The following is a 19,087-nucleotide window of genomic DNA, read 5'->3' as shown; positions in this document are numbered from 1 at the left end:
AATTGTTATCTTTGTTAATTGAATTGTGCTTCAAGAATCCCAATCTTTTCTTAGAAAATAAAATAGGATCCGAAGATCAATCCAATTAATCCCTTGACCTTCCTTTATCTTAGAAAAGGTTAACAAAGCGGATTTAAGATTCAATTCTCATCATCATTGATAAGGATAGCCAGGATAGGACCTCTAGTTTCTCATACCTTGCCAAAAGTTTATTTACAGTCATTTATTTATTTTACTTGCCATTTAAATTGCTTATTCTTCATTTACTTTATTCGCTAATTAAACTATTCACTCCTCATTCTCAAAACCCCAATTTACAATCTCCATAACCAATAATAAGAACATACTTTCCTGCAATTCCTTGAGAAGATGACCCGAGGTTTAAATACTCGGTTATCAATTTCAAAGGGGTTTGTTACTTGTGACAACCAAAACGTTTGTACGAAGGGATTTCTATTGGTTTAGAGACTATATCTACAACGCCACTATTTTTATAAAATTCTTTACTGGCAAAAATCCTAACGTCAATAACACTACAGTCCTAAGAAGCAAAAGGTATTATGGTTGTACAAATTGGTGGTGTTGCTAAATATATTACATCGAAAAATAAGTGGCACACCAAACTTAGTGTGACACTTTCTCTTGGAATTGATGCAAGCATCGAGAAATATTGAAAACAGATTATTGCAGGGCAATACCAAACTTAGAATGTAATCATATGCCCATTTTATTTGAAAGAAAGCTAAGTGAAAGAAACTGTTGTATTAATAGCACAATCACCAAGAGCCATAGATGTCACGAATAGAGGCTTCTTGGTGAGGCATTAACACAAACAGTCAAAGAGCATAGAAAATAAAGAAAAAAAGCAATTAAATGAACAAGACAAAAAAGAAAATGTCTAATCTAGGTAATCAACTACCAGTAGATTGTCAATCACAATTAATCCCCGGCAACAGCGCCAAAAACTTGCTACGAAAAAATTAATTTCACGTATTACTTACCGGCAAGTTTACCGGGTCATATCAAGTAATAAAACTTACTTAGAGTGAGGTCGATCCCACGAGGATTAAAGGATTAAGCAATCAATAGTTAGTTGATTAATCTAGTTAGGCGGTTTATATTGGAGCGATAATCAAACAAGAAATGTAAATGGCTAGAAATTAAAAGAAAATAATAAAGTGCAAGGAAAGTAAATGACATGAATATAAAGTTCTGGAAAGTAAAATTGCAAGAAAGTAAAGAACATGAAAGAAAGTGCAGGAAAATAAAGTGCTGAAAAGTAAAATGCAAGGAAAATGAAAGTATAAGAAAGTAAATGACGGAAAGTAAAGATGGTAAACATAAGGGATTGTAGATGTTGATTCCTCTTGAATTAATGGGTCTCACTCCTTCTCAATCATGTAAGATAGATCTATGGCGGACTGTGAGTAATTAAACCCCAATCTCTTGGTGATTTAATTTTTCTTCACATAATCCATTGCCAATCTCTTGATCTAATTGCTCACGAGAACAGGTGAAGTTCAATTTCTAATCTAAATGCCACACAGCTCTCAAGACCTCAACTCAAAGAGGTTATATGTCACGTACCAACTAAGAGTGTATTAATCAAGAGAATTATGAGACAAGAGCTTCAAACTGAATTTCATGATCCCTCTCTCGAGACTCACATGAAATTCTAATAGATTCAATCACTCTCTCGATGGTGATTGAATCTTTGAAGCACAGAAACTCTTTCTTAGAAAAACAAACAGGATTTCTAATCTCATACTACATAAATCCAAAGATTCTAATATTAGAGAGGTTACATGTCACAATACCAACTCTAAATCAAAATTAACTTCATTATGCCAAGAGAGTTCAAACTGAACCCTATGATCCCTCTCTCGAGGCTCACAATAGGATTCTAATAGATCCAAGGATCTTTGAAGAACAAAACTATCTTGCAAGGATTCTAATAGATCTCCAAGTATGAAGACAGAATGAAGAAGAGAAGAAGAAATGAACATCAATTCAATCAAAATTGAAACAGAGCTCCTTTCCCAAATGCAGAGGGAATTAAGTGGTCATTGCTCTCAAATAAAAATCAAATTGCATGAAAGTAAAGTGCATAAAAATAAAAATGAAGATTAAGAATTCAAAACTGAAAATGAAAATTCAAGAATTCATAAATGAGAATTACAAACCAAAACTAAACTACTACTAAGGAAGAAAAGAAGATAAAAGGAAGAAGAGTGTATAAGGGGAGAGGTCCGAAGACCCACTCCCCTTGGAGTGTGCAAATTCACAGAAGTTCAAAGTGGTCTTCACTCTCTCCCCCTTCCTTCAATTCTCCATGGTTGGTCTCCTCTTTCTCTTTGAAAACTAATGCCTATATATAGGCTTTCCTAAAATACAAACTAAAATGAAAAGCAAATTACAATTGAATAAAAATTCCTATTCTAGATGCTTCTTGTGCCTTTGATTGAGTGATTTTAATCGGCTCTGCTTTCTTGAGGTTTAAGTGAACTAAGAATGAAGTTCATTGAGCAAAAATGAGGCTCCCAGGCTAGCGTAGCGCTTTTGAGGAGAGCATAGCTCTCTTACACCTATGCGTACGCGTCGTCCATGTGTGTGCGTCATAAGGCTTCTTGGCACTGGTCACGCGTACGCGTCACCCACGCGTACGCATCATCTGCAGCGCTTTTGAGAAGAGCGTAGCGTTCGCGCCAAAGGCGCTCTTCCATGCGTACGCCTCGTCCATGCGTGCGCGTGGTCTTCAAAAATTGTCAATTTCTCGCGTATGCTTTATCTACGCGTGCGCGCGACCCTTCAAAAATGTCACTATCATGCATACGCGTCACCCATGCGTACGCGTCGCTAGCTAAATTTTCCCTCTTCTATCGCAGGCGCTCTTGGTGAAGAACGTAGTACCAAAGGCGTTCATCCTGGACACACAAAGCGCTCTTGAAAGGGAGCGTAGCGCCAAAGGCACTGTCTTAGTTGTACAGCGTTCTTGGGAGGGAGAACGTAGCGCCAAAGGCGCTCTCCTAACTAAGATGCAAATGCATCGGTTGGTACCACCTCCTTATTTTCCTCTGCTTCTGCTTTGCCTATTATCAAGCAAATAAGTGCATCAAGGTAATATACAAGATGATCTTTATATACTAAGTGTGCTAATAATACTCAAAATCAAAATTTTACTTAGTGTGATCTATTTTATCACATTTACCCTGTATATCAGCTAAAATTCACCTATGCTCTAGATTTTATTTCATGCAGAGATATTTCATGCTATTACTTATTTATTAACAAAATTTGTATGAAAACTAAACTAAAATCTACTAAAATAACAACTAAAAATAGGCAATGATGCACCCACATCACTCACTTAAAGTGAATTCGCTGGGGGCGATTTCTAAGCTTTCCAGGCCCAAATCCAACTCATTTCTGAGGCTATTTCATGCAGAACTCAATATGGATCAAGGGGGAGCAATTAGTGTTGCTTAGGTATCATGTAGGGTAGTTTTCTAGAGAGAGAATCTCCCACTTCTCTCTAGAATTAGGGTTCTTAGGTTAATTTTCCTCTTTGATCTAGGTTTAATTTCTTGTTTTCATCTTGTTTCTTTTACATTTTCATGCTCTAGTAGTTAAATTCTCTAGTTTCTTCTTGTTAATTTCTCTTTTATGCCTCTTTTATGTTTATGAACTCTTTGTTGGATTTGGATTTCCTTTAATGCAATTTGATGTTTGATGTTCTTTTATTGTTGATTTGAGTTGCTATTGTTAATTTCTTGCATTGGGTAGTTGTAGAATTTATATTTCTTGCAATTTATTATGCTTTTTGGTGCGCAGAAATCGTGACAGTTCGTTTCCTTGTTAACGGCGCTAAAAACTTTATACGCACGTTCATAATCTTAATTCTTTGTCACAACTTGGCACAACTAACCAGCAAGTGCACTGGGTCGTCCAAGTAATAAACCTTACGTGAGTAAGGGTCGATCCCACGGAGATTGTCGGCTTGAAGCAAGCTATGGTCACCTTGTAAATCTCAGTCAGGCGGATTCAAATGTATTAAGAGATTATAGTGTACTAAAAGATAATTAAAATAGGATAGAGATACTTATGTAATTCATTGGTGAGAGTTTTAGATTAGAGTATAGAGATGCTTTCGTTCCTCTGAACCTCTGCTTTCCTGCTGTCTTCATCCAACCATTCCTACTCCTTTTCATGGCAAGCTGTATGTAGGGCATCACCATTGTCAATGGCTACATCCCATCCTCTCTGTGAAAATGGTACAATGCGCTGTCACTGCATGGCTAATCATCGTCGGTTCTCGATCATACTGGAATAGGATTTACTATCCTTTTGCGTCTGTCACTACGCCCAGCACTCGCGAGTTTGAAGCTCGTCACAGCCATCCCTTCCCAGATCCTACTCGGAATACCACAGACAAGGTTTAGACTTTCCGGATCTCAAGAATGGCCATCCATGGGTTCTAACTTATACCACGAAGATTCTAATATCTCAGACTCGGTCCTCTGTATTAGATATCTAAGAGATATTCATTCTAGCTTGTTTGCATGCAGGACGGAAGTGTTTGTCAGGCACGCGTTCATAAGTGAGAATAATGATGAGCGTCACATAATCATCACATTCATCATGTTCTTGGGTGCGAATGGATATCTTAGAATAGGAATAAGCTTGAATTGAATAGAAAAACAGTAGTACTTTGTATTAATTCATGAGGAACAGCAGAGCTCCACACCTTAATCTATGGAGTGTAGAAACTCTACCGTTGAAAATACATAAGTGATGAAGGTCCAGGCATGGCCGAATGGCCAGCCCCCATGAAATTCTAAGATAGCAAAAAACTAATCAAAAGATCTCTTACAAAGATAGTAAAAAGTCCTATTTATACTAAACTAGTTATTAGGGTTTACAGAAATGAGTAAATGATGCAGAAATCCACTTTTGGGGCCCACTTGGTATGTGCTTGGGCTGAGCATTGAGCTTTACACGTGTAGAGGTCTTTCCTGGAGTTGAACGCCAGTTTGTAACCTGTTTCTGGCGTTTAACTCCACTTTGTAACCTGTTTCTGGCGTTTGACTCCAGAATGCAGCATGGAACTGGCGTTTAACTCCACTTTGTAACCTATCCTTAATAAAAATATGGACTATTATATATTTCTGGAAAGCCCTGGATGTCTACTTTCCAACTCAATTGAGAGCGTGCCATTTGGAGTTCTGTAGCTCCAGAAAATCCACTTTGAGTGCAGGGAGGTCAGAATCCAACAGCATCTGCAGTCCTTCTTCAACCTCTGAATCTGGTTTTTGCTCAAGTCCCTCAATTTCAGCCAGAAAATACCTGAAATCATAGAAAAACACACAAACTCATAGTAAAGTCCAGAAATGTGAACTTTAATTAAAAACTAATAAAAATATACTAAAAACTAACTAAATCATACTAAAAACTATGTAAAAACAATGCCAAAAAGCGTGTAAATTATCCGCTCATCACAACACCAAACTTAAATTGTTGCTTGTCCCCAAGCAACTGAAAATCAAATAGGATAAAAAGAAGAGAATATACTATAAATTCTAAAATATCAATGAAGCTTAGCTCCAATCAGATGAGCGGGACTTGTAGCTTTTTGCCTCTTGAATAGTTTTGGCATCTCGCTTTATCCATTGAGGTTCAGAATGATTGGCATCTATAGGAACTTAGAATTCAGATAGTGTTATTGATTCTCCTAGTTCAGTATGTTGATTCTTGAACACAGCTACTTTACGAGTCTTGGCCGTGGCCCTAAGCACTTTGTTTTCTAGTATTACCACCTGATACATAAATGCCACAGACACATAACTGGGTGAACCTTTTCAGATTGTGACTCAGCTTTGCTAAAGTCCCCAATTAGAGGTGTCCAGGGTTCTTAAGCATACTCTGTTTTTGCTTTAGACCTTGACTTTAACAGCTCAGTCTCAAGTTTTCACTTGACACCTTCACGCCACAAGCACATGGTTAGGGACAGCTTGGTTTAGCCGCTTAGGCCAGGATTTTATTCCTTTAGGCCCTCCTATCCACTGATGCTCAAAGCCTTGGATCCTTTTTATTACCTTTGCCTTTTAATTTTAAGGGCTATTGGCTTTTTGCTCTTGCCTTTTGGTTTAAAGAGCTTTTGGCTTTTTCTGCTTGCTTTTTCTTTTTCTTTTTTTTTCGCCATTTTTCTTTTCTTTTTTTTCGCAAGCTTTTGTATTCACTGCTTTTTCTTGCTTCAAGAATCATTTTTATGATTTTTCAGATTATCAAATAACATTTCTCCTTTTCATCATTCTTTCAAGAGCCAACATATTTAACATTCATAAACAACAACTTCGAAAGACATATGCACTATTCAAGCATACATTCAGAATACAAAAAGTATTGCCACCACATCAAAATAATTAAACTAGTTTCAAGGATGAATTTGAAACGATGTACTTCTTGTTCTTTTGTTTTTAGAACAGTTTTTATTTAAGAGAGGTGATGGATTCATATTCATAACTTTAAGGCATAGACACTTAGACACTAATGATCATATAGTAAAGGCACAAACATAAATAACACATAAGGCTCAAAACCTGAAAAACAGAAAATAAATAGACAAGGAGATTAAGGAATGAGTCCACCTTAGTGAGGGTGGCGTCTTCCTCTCCTTGAAGAACCAATGGTGCTCTTGAGCTCCTCTATGTCTCTTCCTTGTCTTTCTTGCTCCTCCCTCATAGCTCTTTGATCTTCTCTAATTTCATGGAGGATGATGGAGTGCTCTTGGTGCTCCACCCTTAGTTGTCCTATGTTGGAACTTAATTCTCCTAGGGAGGTGTTGATTTGCTCCTAATAGTTTTGTGGAGGAAAGTGCACCCCTTGAGGCATCTCAGGAATTTCATGGTGGGGGGATTTCCTCATGCTCTTGTTGAGGTCCATGATCTCTTGTTTGCTCCATCCTTTTCTTAGTGATGGGCTTATCCTCTTCAATGAGGATATTTCCCTCTATGTCAATTCCAGCTGAATTGCAGAGGTGGCATATGAGGTGAGGAAAGGCTAACCTTGCCCAACTGGAGGACTTGTCAGCCACCTTGTAAAGTTCTTGAGGTATAATCTCATAAACTTCCACCTCCTCTCCAATCATGATACTATGGATCATGATGGCCCGGTCTATAGTAACTTCAGACCGGTTACTAGTAGGAATGATTGAGCGTTGAATGAACTCTAGCCATCCCCTAGCCACTGGTTTGAGGTCATGCCTTCTTAGTTGAACCGGCTTGCCTCTTGAGTCAATTTTCCATTGAGCTCCTTCCTCACATATGTCTATGATGACTTAGTCCAACCTTTGATCAAAATTAACCCTTCTTGTGTAGGCGCGTGCGTTCTCTTCCATCATTGGCAAGTTGAACGCCAGCCTTACATTTTCCCGACTGAAATCTAAGTATTTCCCCCGAACCATTGTAAGCCAATGCTTTGGATTCGGGTTCACACTTTGATCATGGTTCCTAGTGATCCATGAGTTTGCATAGAACTCTTGAACCATTAGGATCCCGACTTGTTGAATGGGGTTGGTGAGAACTTCCCAACCTCTTCTTTGGATTTCAAGTCGGATCTCCGGATACTCATTCTTTTTGAGCTTGAAAGGAACCTCAGGGATCACTTTCTTCTTCGCCACAATTTCATAGAAGTGGTCTTGATGGACCTTTGAGATGAATCTCTCCATCTCCCATGGCTTAGAGGTGGAAGCAATTGCCTTCCCTTTCCTCTTTCTAGAGGTTTCTCTGGCCTTAGGTGCCATAAATGGTTATGGAAAAACAAAAAGCTATGCTTTTACCACACCAAACTTAAAATATTTGCTCGTCCCTGAGCAAAAGAAGAAAGAAATAAGTAGAAGAAGAAGAGAAATAGAGGAGAGGGAGAGAGAGTAGGTTTCGGCCAAGTGGAAGAAGAGAGGGTTGTGTTGTGTGAAATAGAAGAAGGAATGAGGGGTTTAGATAGAAGTGGGGAGGGGTTCAGGGTTCGGCCATTTAGGGTTGGGTTTGGGATGGAAAATAATATGAATTTGAAGGTAGGTGAGGTTTATGGGGAAGAGAGGATGGATGTGAGTGGTGAAGAGGTGATGGGGAAGAGTGATTAAGTTGATTGGTGAAAGGTATTTGGGGAAGAGAGTTATGAAAAGGTGTGAAGAAGAGAGAATAGGGTTAGGCGGGGATCCTGTGGGGTCCACAGATCCTGAGGAGGTTTTGTGGGGCCCACAGATCAAGTGGGGCCAAGGACTTAACATCCTTGCCTCAATTAGGCATGTAAAACGCCCTTATTGTGCAATTCTGGCGTTTAACGCCACTTCCATGCTTGTTTCTGGCGTTAAACACCCAAATGGAGCTTGTTTCTGGCGTTTAACGCCAACTTTCCTCTGGGTGCAATCCTGGCATTTAGACGCCAGACTGCTGCTTCTTTCTGGCATTTAACACTGGTTTCATGCTCTGTTCTGGCGTTAAATGCCAGCCAGATGCTCCTTACTGGCGTTAAACGCCAGTATGCTCCTCCTCCAGGGTGTGCTATTTTTAATGCTGTTTTTTCATTTTGTTTTTGATTTTTCAGTAGTTTTTGTGACTTCACATGATCATCAACCTAATAAAACACGAAATAACAAAGAGAAAATAAAATAGATATGATTAAATAACATTGGGTTGCCTCCCAACAAGTGATTCTTTAATGTCAAAAACTTAACAGTGAGCTCTCATGGAGCCTCACAGATAATCGGAGCAAGGTTGGAACTTCCCAACACCAAACTTAGAGTTTGGATATGGGGGTTCAACACCAAACTTAGAGTTTGGTTGTGGCCTCCCAACACCAAACTTAGAGTTTGATTTTGGAGGCTTTGGTTGACTCTGCAGTGAGAGAAGCTTTTCATGCTTCCTCTCCATGGTTACAGAAGGAGATCCTTGAGTTTTAAACACAAGATTGTCCTCATTCAGTTGAAGGATCAATTCTCCTCTGTCCACATCAATCACAGCTCTTGCTGTGGCTAGGAAAGGTCTTCCAAGGATGATGGATTCATCCTCATCCTTCCCAGTGTTTGGAATTATAAAATCAGCAGGGATGTAAAGGCCTTCAACCTTTACTAGTACGTCCTCTACTTGTCCATAAGCCTATTTTCTTGAGTTGTCTGCCATCTCTAATGAGATTCTAGCAGCTTGCACCTCAAAGATTCCCAGTTTCTCCATTACAGAGAGTGGCATGAGGTTTATCCCTGATCCAAGGTCACATAGAGCCTTCTCAAAGGTCATGGTGCCTATGATACAAGGTATTAAGAACTTTCCAGGATCTTATTTCTTCTGAGGGAATCTCAGTTGATCCAGATCACTTAGTTCATTGATGAGCAAGGGAGGTTCATCTTCCCAAGTCTCATTACTAAATAATTTAACATTCAGCTTCATGATTGCACCAAGGTACTTAGCAACTTGCTCTTCAGTAACATCTTCATTCTTTTCAGAAGAAGAATACTCATCAGAGCTCATGAAGGGCATAAGGAGGTTCAATGCAATCTCTATGGTCTTTAGATGAGCCTCAGATTCCTTTGGTTCCTCAGAGGGAAACTCGTTGTTGATCACTGGACGTCCTAGGAGGTCTTCCTCACTGGGATTCACATCCTCTCCCTCCCTTGTAGGTTCGGCCATGATGGTTAATTCAATGACCTTGCACTCTCTTTTTGGATTCTCTTCTGTATTGCTTGGGAGAGTACTAGGAGGGGTTTCAGTGACCCTTTTACTCAGCTGGCCCACTTGTGCCTCCAGGTTTCTAATGGAGGACCTTGTTTTATTCATAAAACTTAAAGTGGCCTTAGATAGATCAGAGACTATATTTGCTAAGCTAGATGGATCCTGCTCAGGACTCTCTGTCTTTTGCTGAGTGGATGATGGAAAAGGCTTGCTATTGCTAAACCTGTTTCTTCCACCATTGTTAAAGTCTTATTGAGGCTTTTGTTGATCCTTCCATGAGAAATTTGGATGATTTCTCCATGAGGGATTATAGGTGTTTTCATAGGGTTCACCCATGTAATTTACCTCTACTATTGCAGGGTTCTCAGGATCATAAGCTTCTTCTTCAGAAGAGGCCTCTTTAGTACTGTTGGATGATTCCTTCAATCCATTCAGATTCTGAGAAATTATATTAACTTGCTGAGTTAATATTTTATTCTGAGCCAATATGGTATTCAGAGTATCAATTTCAAGAACTCCCTTCCTCATAGGTGTCCCATTATTCACAGGATTTCTTTCAGAAGTGTACATGAACTGGTTATTTGCAACCATGTCAATGAGTTCTTGAGCTTCTACAGGCATTTTCTTTAGGTGAATGGATCCACCTACAGAATGGTCCAATGACATCTTTGATAATTCAGACAGACCATCATAGAATATATCCAGGATGGTCCATTCTGAAAGCATGTCAAAAGGATACTTTTTGGTCAGTTCCTTGTATCTCTCCCAAGCTTCATACAGGGATTCTCCTTCTTTCTGTCTGAAGGTTAGAACATCCACTCTAAGCTTGCTAAGCTTTTGAAAAGGAAAGAACTTGGCTAAGAAAGCCGTGACCAGCTTATCCCAAGAGTTCAGGCTGTTTTTAGCTTGAGAGTCCAACCATATTCAAGCTCTGTCTCTTACAGCAAACGGGAAAAGCATAAGCCTGTAGATCTCGGGATCAACCCCATTGGTCTTAACAGTATCACAGATTTGCAAGAATTCAGTTAAGAACTGAAAAGGATCTTCTTATGGAAGTCCATGGAGCTTGCAATTCTGTTGCATCAGAGAAACTAATTGAGGTTTCAACTCAAAATTGTTTGCTCCAATGGCAGGGATTGAGATGCTTCTTCCATGTAAATTGGAATTTGGTGCAGTAAAGTCACCAAGCATCTTCCTTGCATTGTTGTTATTTTTGGCCATGTTGTTTTCTTTTTCGAAAATTTTTGTCAGATTTTCTCCAGAGAGTTGTGCTTTAGCTTCCCTTAGCTTCCTCTTCAGAGTTCTTTCAGGTTCAGGATCAGCTTTAACAAGAATGTTCTTATCCTTGTTCCTGCTCATATGAAAAAGAAGAAAACAGAAAAGAAAATATAGAATCCTCTATGTCACAGTATAGAGATTCCTTTATGTGAGTGGAAGAAGATAAGAATAGAAGAAGAGAAATTCGAACACCAAGAGGAAGAGAGGGTTCGAATTTTGAGATGAAGAAAAGTGTTAGTAAATAAATAAATAAATAAATAATTAGAGGGAGATGAGAGAGAGGGAATTTTGAAAATTAATTAAATTAAAAATAAAATTTAAAGTTAAATTTTCAAAATTAAAATTTAAATCAAATTAAATTAAAAATTAAAACAATTAGTTAATAAAAAAAAGAAATTTGAAAAAGGGGGAAGGGATTTTCGAAAATTAGAGAGAGAGAATTAGTTAGGTAGTTTTGAAAAAGATATGATTGAAACAAAAAGATAGGATTGATTAAAAAAATTTGAAAATCAATTTTAAAAAGGTAAGAAGTTAGAAAGGAAGTTAGAAAAGATTTTGAAATTGATTTTGAAAAAGATGTGATTGAAACTTAATTTGAAAAAGATTTGAAAAAGAAATTTAAAAAGATTTGATTTTGAAAATTAAAGTTGATTACTTGACTAACAAGAAACTAAAAAGATATGATTCTAGAGTTTAAAGATTGAACCTTTCTTACTAGGCAAGTAACAAACTTAATATTTTTTTGAATCAATCACATTAATTGTTAGTAAAGATTTGAAATTATGAAACAAAATAAGAAAAAGATTTTTGAAAATCATTTTGGAATTTTCGAAAATTATGAAAGAAAAATGAAAAAGATTTGATTTTTGAAAAAGATAGAATTTTTAAATTGAAAATTTGATTTGACTCATAAGAAACAACTAGATTTTGAAAATTTTTGAAAAAGTCAAGTCAAATTTTCGAAAATTTATGAGTGAAAAAGGGAAAGATATTTTTTTCATTTTTTTTTTGAATTTTAGTGATGAGAGAGAAAAACATCAAAAAGACTCAATGCATGAAAATTTTGAATCAAAACATGTGATGCATGCAAGAACACTATGAATGTCAAGATGAATACCAAGAACACTTTGAATGTCAAGATGAACACCAAGAACTTATTTTTGAAAAATTTTCAAGAAAAGAAAACATGCAAGACACCAAACTTAAAAATTATCAGACTTTAGACACTAACAAATTGAAAATGCATGTGAAAAACAAGAAAAGACACAAAACAAGAAAATATGAAGATCAAACAAGAAGACTGGCCAAGAACAACTTGAAGATCATGAAGAATATAATGCATGAAATTTTCGAAAATAATTTTTGGAAAATTAAAAAAATTGCAATTGACACCAAACTTAAAACTTGACTCTAGACTCAAACAAGAAACACAAAAATATTTTTGATTTTATGATTTTATAAAATTTTTTTGGTTTTTTTTTTTCGAAAATTATTTTTGGGAAAAACAAAAAAGAAGAAATATTATTTTTTTTAATTTTTCGAAAATAGGAAATAAAAAGCTTAAAATTAAAATAAAATTACCTAATCTGAGCAACAAGATGAACCGTCAGTTGTCCAAACTCGAACAATCCCCGGCAACGGCACCAAAAACTTGGTGCGCAGAAATCGTGATGGTTCCTTTCCTTGGTAACGGCGCTGAAAACTTTATATGCATGTTCATAATCTTAATTCTTTGTCACAACTTGGCACAACTTACTAGCTAGTGCACTGGGTCGTCCAAGTAATAAACCTTACGTGAGTAAGGGTCGATCCCACGGAGATTGTCGGCTTGAAGCAAGCTATGGTCACCTTGTAAATCTCAGTCAGGTAGATTCAAATGTATTAAGAGATTATAGTGTACTAAAAGATAATTAAAATAGGATAGAGATACTTATGTAATTCATTGGTGAGAGTTTCAGATAAGAGTATAGAGATGCTTTCTTTCCTCTGAACCTCTGCTTTCCTGCTGTCTTCATCTAACCATTCCTACTCCTTTCCATGGCAAGCTGTATGTAGGGCATCACCGTTGTCAATGGCTACATCCCATCCTCTCTGTGAAAATGGTCCAATGCGCTGTCACTGCATGGCTAATCATTTGTCAGTTCTCGATCATACTGGAATAGGATTTACTATCCTTTTGCGTCTATCACTACGCCCAGCACTCGCGAGTTTGAAGCTCGTCACAGCCATCCCTTCCCAGATCCTACTCAGAATACTAGAGACAAGGTTTAGACTTTTCGGATCTCAAGAATGGCCATCCATGGGTTCTAACTTATACCACGAAGATTCTAATATCTCGGACTCGGTCCTCTGTATTAGATATCTAAGAGATATTCATTCTAGCTTGTTTGCATGTAGAACGGAAGTGTTTGTCAAGCACGCGTTTATAAGTGAGAATGATGATGAGCATCACATAATCATCACATTCATCATGTTCTTGGGTGCGAATGAATATCTTAGAATAGGAATAAGCTTGAATTGAATAGAAAAACAGTAGTACTTTGTATTAATTCATGAGGAACAGCAGAGCTCCACACCTTAATCTATGGAGTGTAGAAACTCTACCGTTGAAAATACATAAGTGATGAAGGTCCAGGCATGGCCGAATGGCCAGCCCCCATGAAAGTCTAAGATAGCATAAAACTAATCAAGAGATCTCTTATAAAGATAGTAAAAAGTCCTATTTATACTAAACTAGTTACTAGGGTTTACAGAAATGAGTAAATGATGCAGAAATCCACTTTCGGGGCCCACTTGGTGTGTGCTTGGGCTGAGAATTGAGCTTTAAACGTGTAGAGGTCTTTCTTGGAGTTGAACGCCAGTTTGTAACCTATTTCTGGCGTTTAACTCCACTTTGCAACCTGTTTCTGGCGTTTGACTCCAGAATGCAGCATGGAACTGGCGTTCAACGCCAGTTTACGTCATCTATCCTTAATCAAAGTATGGACTATTATATATTGCTGGAAAGCCCTGGATGTCTAATTTCCAACGCAATTGAGAGTGCGCCATTTGGAGTTCTGTAGCTCCAGAAAATCCACTTTGAGTTCAGGGAGGTCAGAATCCAACAACATCTGCAGTCCTTCTTCAACCTCTGAATATGATTTTTGCTCAAGTCCCTCAATTTCAGCCAGAAAATACCTGAAATCATAGAAAAACACACAAACTCATATTAAAATCCAGAAATGTGAACTTTAATTAAAAACTAATAAAAATATACTAAAAACTAACTAAATCATACTGAAAACTATGTAAAAACAATGCCAAAAAGCGTATAAATTATCCGCTCATCACTTTTCTTTTATGCTTTCTAAGTGTTTGACAAAATAATTGGTTGGATGTTAGAGTAGTTTTTGAGCATTCTTGGCTTGGAAAGAGAAATTAGGAAATCTTGAGTCATTAAGACCCAACTTATGTTGGTAATCTAGAGTTGTTAGTTAATATTGTTTCCATTGACTCTAATCTCTCGCTAATTCAATTAGTGAGTTGATTAGGACTTTTGGATTGAGATTAACTAGTTTTATTTGACTTTCTCCCTATGTTGGAGATAACATTGTACCTTCTTCTAATGTTGGAGATTACAAAATAGGATAAATTCTTGTTAATCATTGTATTATGATTGATGACTAGGATAGGAAGCCTATATTCTCAATCCTTGCTATGAATGTCTCTCTTTATTACTTGCTTTCTTTAATGGTTACCTTTATTTCCTTTCCATTTATTTTTTTGCCCTTTTATCAATCAAACCCCTCGTGTTTCTTCATAGCCAATAATTAATCACTTCATTGCAATTCCTTGTGAGATGACCCGAGGTTTAAATACTTCGGTTAATTTTTATTGGGGTTTGTACTTGTGACAACCAATTATTAAAATTTCATTTGAGGATCAAATATCGGTTTGGGCTATGCTTACAACGAAATTATTTTGTTAAATTTCGAACTGGTATAAATTCTCACTTATCACTCCCTCTAACAAAGCCGGTACCTTAGTGCAGCACATTGTGTTTCAGCCTTCACTCTCAGTGCATAGCTTTACAGTGCCCCCAGACACCAATTCTAAGTTTGGTTTTGGGCAACCATCATCAAGCACTGAGAAGGAAGGTACTAAGAAGAAGGTACCTAAAGGCTGGAGGGACAAGAAGACCCCACTGAAGGCCTCTCACCTGGTATAAGAGTTGTCATCACCAAGAGTCCAGTTATTCCATATACAGTGAGTAGGATCCTGTCTCTAGAGCATGTAGAGCTCATTCAGGAGAGTACAGGAAGAAAGTTCACTGTATGGAGCTGTCAGTCAAGCTAATGACGGTAAAAAAAGTGCTTGTTGGGAGGCAACCCAACCATCACTAGAGTAATATTGTTTTCTTTATTCTCATTTGATTTGTTTTAGTTTATATTATATATTTTTTCTTTGCCTTTTCCTATTTGTGATCATGGCTAGCACTTAGAACAATGACAAAGATATTCAGAACTAAAACCAGAACATCCTAGGGAGAGTCCCCTCTGGGCATTCAACACCCCACAAGTAGCAGATGCTGGCATTGAACGCCAACCAGGGAGCAATGCCTAGCGTTGAACGCCCCATAGGGGGCATTCTGGGAGTCCAACACCTCAAGGGAATAAAGGACCTGGCGTTGAATTCCAGGAAGGGAGCATCCTAGGCATTCAACGCCGCAAAGGGAGAGGAAAGCTGGCGTTGAATGCCAGCCAGGGAGCACAATGGGCGTTCAACGCCCTACAAGGGGCAGCCAGCCCCAATCATTCACCCCCCTCTAGGCGTTCAATGCCAATTCCTGGCGTTGAACGCCAGGTAGAGGGCAGGCAGCATGAGTTCTGGAACCTTCTCAGCTAAGTGGGTCTCACAAAATCTCCACCTACCCTATCTTCTTCTCTCTCCTACTTTCCCTCTTCCCCACATACACTCTTCCTCATACACCCTCAACCAATCACATCCCTATCACCTTTTCCTCTTCCCAAAATCTTTCCTCACTCCCATCACTCAATTCCCACCAACTTCACCCACTTCAAATTCAAACCATTCCCACTCATTCTTCCCTCCCTCATCATCGAACCCTAACCCTCCCACCGCTATAAATACCCCTTCATTCCTCTCATCACCCTCACACCTAAACACTCTCTTCCCTTATACACTCTACACACTCTTCCCTTCCCTCACCCACCACTTGGCCGAAGGCTTCTCTTGTCCCTTCCCCCACTATAATTCTTCTTCCTTTTACTCCTTTCCTTCCTTTGTGTTCTTATTTGTTTGAGGACGAGAAAACTTCTTAAGTTTGGTGTTACAAAAGCTTTGCTTTTTGACTTCTACCACTCCTAAGTATGGCACCCAAGGTCAGTGAAGCCTCAAAGAAGAGAAAAGGAAAGGTTCCCGCTTCTTCTTCCAAACATTGGGAAATGAAGAGATTCCTCACTAAGGCTCATCAAGACCACTTCTATGATGTGGTGGCAAAGAAAAGGGTGATCTCTGAAGTCTCCTTTAGACTCAAAAAGGATGAGTACCCAAAAATCGAACAAGAAATCTGGAGAATAGATTGGGAAGTCCTAACTAATCCTATTCCCGAGGTTGGAATACTGGTGCAAGAATTTTACGCCAATGCTTGGGTCACCAAAACGCATGATACTAGTGTGAACCCACAGCCCAAGAACTGCCGCACCATGGTGAAGGAGCGACTCCTGGACTTTATTCCAAAAAGTGTAAGAGTGGTGCTCAAACTACCTCAACTGCTGGGAGACCCACACTCTTACACCAAAAGGGTTAACTCCGATCAGAGGTTAGAGCAAGTTCTCACTGACATCTGTGTGGAGGGAGCCTAATGGAGGCTAGATGTGCACGGCAAGCCCTACCAACTGAGTAGGCTCGACCTCAACCCTGTAGCTAGAGGATGGTTGGTGTTTATCCAATGCTCCATCATCACTACAAGTAACCGATCTGAGGCTACCATAGATCGAGCAATAATGATTAATTGTATTATGCTTAGCAATGAGGTGGAGGTACATGAGGTGATACCTTGAGAATTGTACAAGGTGCTAGAAAAGCCCTCTACCCAAGCAAGGCTAGCATTCCCACATCTCATCTGTCACCTATGCAATTCAGCTGAAATTGTCATAGAATGAGACACACCTACTGAGGAGGACAAGCCCATCATGAAAAGAAGGATGGAGCATGTTAAAGAGCCGGTGCATGAACCACAGCAAGAGCCTGTGCAGCCGCCTCAACCAGAGATCCCTAAGATACCTCAAGGGATGTATTTTTCTCCCGTGACTATTGGGATCAATTGAATACCTCAATAGGAGAGCCAAGCTCAAACGTGGAGCAGCTGAGGATGGAGCACATTGAGCACGCCACTACCCTCCATGAAATGAGAGAAGATCAGAGAAGGATGATGGAGGAGCAGCAGAGGCAAGGGCGTGAGATAGTGGTGATCAAATGCTCCATTGGATTCTCCAAGGGGAGCAACAGCCGCCGCCACTGAGGTTGTTGAGTTCCATTACATCCCTCTGTTTTATTCTATTCTCGGTATACTTTAGTTTATTTTTTGTTTTTCTTTTCTAAGTCATGATCACAAGTAGTCTTTTTCTAATTCTTCTGTTTTATTTTTGTTATAAAATATCCATTGTATCACCACCATGCTTAAAAGAAAAAATTATTTGAAAAAGAAATAATGAGATGCATAAGGTTTGAGTATATCATGAGTTATTACAATTGTTTTGATGTGGTGGCCTTGCATTTATTTCTGAATGTACGACTAAAAAGTGCATAATTGATATTGGAATTGAGAGTGTTAACTCTTAAAAGAGCAAAAGGATTTAGAGAAATATTATTGACTCTCTGAAAAATAAAAAATATTGATTCTTGAAGCAAGAAAAAACAGCAAAAAAAAAGATAGAAAAATAAAAAGAAAAAAAATATGCTCATAAAAGAAAAAAAATCAAAAGTGCAAGGATCCAAGGCTTTGAGCATCAATGGTTATGAGGGCCAAAAATCAGCATAAAAAGCTCAAATGTGTTGCTATCCCTAACTAAATGCTTGTGGTGTGAAGGTGTCAAGTGAAAAGCTTGAGAGTGAGCAGTTAAAGTGGTGATCCAAAGCAAAAGAGTATGCTTAAGAACTCTGGGCACCACTGACTGGGAATTTAAGCAAAGCCAAATTCCCCAGTTAAGTGCCTGTGGCGTTTATGTATCCGATGGTAATACGGAAAAACAAAACGCTTAGCGTCACGACTAGGCTCAAAAAGGTGCGAAGCACCAAAAGAAAAAAGTTGTGTTCAAGAATCAAGAAGGGCTAAACTAAGAGAATCAATAATATCATCTGAATTCTAGTTAAGAGATGTCAATACTTCTGAACTTCAAAGGAAATTGAGATGCCAAAACTGTTCATAAGTAAAGAGCTGTTAGCCCCATTCATCATTTGGAACTGAGCTTCATTGAAAAAACATTAAAACTTATTGTATCTCTCTCTTCCTTTTAGTCCTACTTGTTTTTGGTTTCTTGAGGACAAGCAATAATTTAAGTTTGATGTCTTGATGAGCGGATATTTTATACACTTTTTTATATCATTTTCTTAGTACTTTCATTATGTTTTGTTAAGTTTTATTATGTTTTAGTAGGTTTTAATGCAAAATTCACTTTTTGGATGCTATTTTGAGCTTTTATATTTTTCTTATGATTTTAGGTAAATTTTGGGTGATTTTGGCGAAGTTTTGGCAAAGCCTGATTCAGAGGCAAGGAAAGCGTAGCAGATGTTATCAGGATCTGACCTCTGTGCATTCAAATGAGCATTTCTGGAGGTACAGAGGTCCAAATGACGCGTTCTTAATGGCATTGGAAAGCTAACTTCCAGAGCTTTCTAGAAATATATAATGGTCTATACTTTACTTTGGAAATGAAGGCCCAAAATGGGCGTTCAATGCCCAAACTACCCCCTTTCTAGCGTTCAACGCCCCAAGGGGATAGAAGCCAGCGTTCAACGCCACAAAGGGAGCAAGGAAGCAGCATATCTACCCCCTATTGGGCGTTGGATGCCCACTCCTTCAAGTT

The 19,087-nt window shown here is 38.3% G+C and overlaps 1 non-coding gene across 1 annotated transcript; it reads left to right on the top strand.

Moving 5' to 3' along the window:
- The first annotated feature begins 10,442 nt into the window (after positions 1-10,442).
- On the top strand, positions 10,443-10,550 carry LOC148576945 (small nucleolar RNA R71). Its single transcript, XR_015904230.1, has one exon. It is a non-coding gene; the product is annotated as a small nucleolar RNA R71 (small nucleolar RNA).
- The last annotated feature ends 8,537 nt before the right edge of the window (positions 10,551-19,087 follow it).

The sequence above is a fragment of the Arachis ipaensis genome, chromosome B1 (assembly GCF_059453495.1).
Source record: "Arachis ipaensis isolate K30076 ecotype BB chromosome B1, ASM5945349v1, whole genome shotgun sequence".
Classification (NCBI taxonomy): Eukaryota; Viridiplantae; Streptophyta; class Magnoliopsida; order Fabales; family Fabaceae; genus Arachis; species Arachis ipaensis.
The sequence above is the reverse complement of the archived record's forward strand: the minus strand, read 5'-3'. Positions and strand labels throughout refer to the sequence as shown.